We start from the raw sequence: 1298 nt of genomic DNA on the forward strand, positions 1-1298 counted from the left end.
AAATGTACACTTTAAAGGATGGCCGGGAGAATCTTTGTAACTGCAAACAGAATCTCGGAATATAACCCTTTCTCTTAAAGCACTTTAAAATAACTTTTAATGTAACATTATTAGTACAAAGAAGCAGGAATTCTTACTTTTGACACTTAAAGAATTGTAAAAGATACGGATCTGTGCCGACTCATTGCGCTACAGCCTTTGCCATTTGATCATATGTCATTCTTAACAAAAGTTCCATTGTAAAACCTGGGTCGTTCGGAATCAGTTTATCACAAAACGTTACTTCTACCCTATAGAATAGATCTCTGAAATGCAAATCGCGTTAAATTAGCAAGCGTATTGCAATATTATAGATATTCAAAGATAGGATTCTCAAGATACATTAGCAAAAAGAGATGAAAGTGTTAGAGCGTTTACTTGTTACTTACTTAAAATATTCTCGACACGTTGGAAGTTCGTACATTTCATTGTCGCCTTCCTTTTGAAATACGATGATGTCACCGTCCATTAATTCCTCCAGAAATTTTTCCAAAGGCTCCGATAGGTTATCTATTTTCTCGACTAAATTTGGTTTAATTCCCTCATATAAAGCGAGTTCTGTGTCTGGTGGTAATCCGGCACGTTCATTTAAAATTGGTATAAGCTCCTCTGTAAAATTTATTATATTTATATGTATTAGATTTTTTAAATTACACTCGAAATATAATAATATATTCTCTCTAGTATATCAATATTTAAATACATACATATATATATATAGATATATATATATATATATATATATATATATATATATATATATATATTAAAATTTCCACTTACGGACTTTAGCTACAACAGGCATATAGTGATGACCGCAGTAATGAATCTTCTTATTTTTGGGATCGTAGTTTAAAAAAGAGTAAAACATCAGTGTCCTTGTCGAAAAGCGGTAACGCTGTCATGTCAGAGTCTGGAGGTACAAGTTCAACAAATACGTTCCACGGATTGTGATTTTCCGCGCAGTCGATGATGGGCTTTTGAAGATCAGCATCCGGCTCGATTAACGTAGGTCTACAGGTTTGATTTGAACGTGTACTGAAGGGCCAAATGCGAATCTGTTCTATAGGATATTTCTGTAGAATAAATTTGATAATATTAAACACTTTAATTATCCACGTGTGTACTCATTTCGTTCTCATTAATCATTTTTCCTCGACTCTTTTCAATTTATGTGATTTTGAACTCTCTTTTTCCTTTTAGAAAAAGATAATTTCTCTCATTATCATGCTTTTGAGATTCGAGAACAGATCGTATTC

This window comes from Temnothorax curvispinosus, unplaced genomic scaffold (assembly GCF_003070985.1).
Source record: "Temnothorax curvispinosus isolate PA1 unplaced genomic scaffold, ASM307098v1 QBEX01009034.1, whole genome shotgun sequence".
Lineage (NCBI taxonomy): Eukaryota > Metazoa > Arthropoda > Insecta > Hymenoptera > Formicidae > Temnothorax > Temnothorax curvispinosus.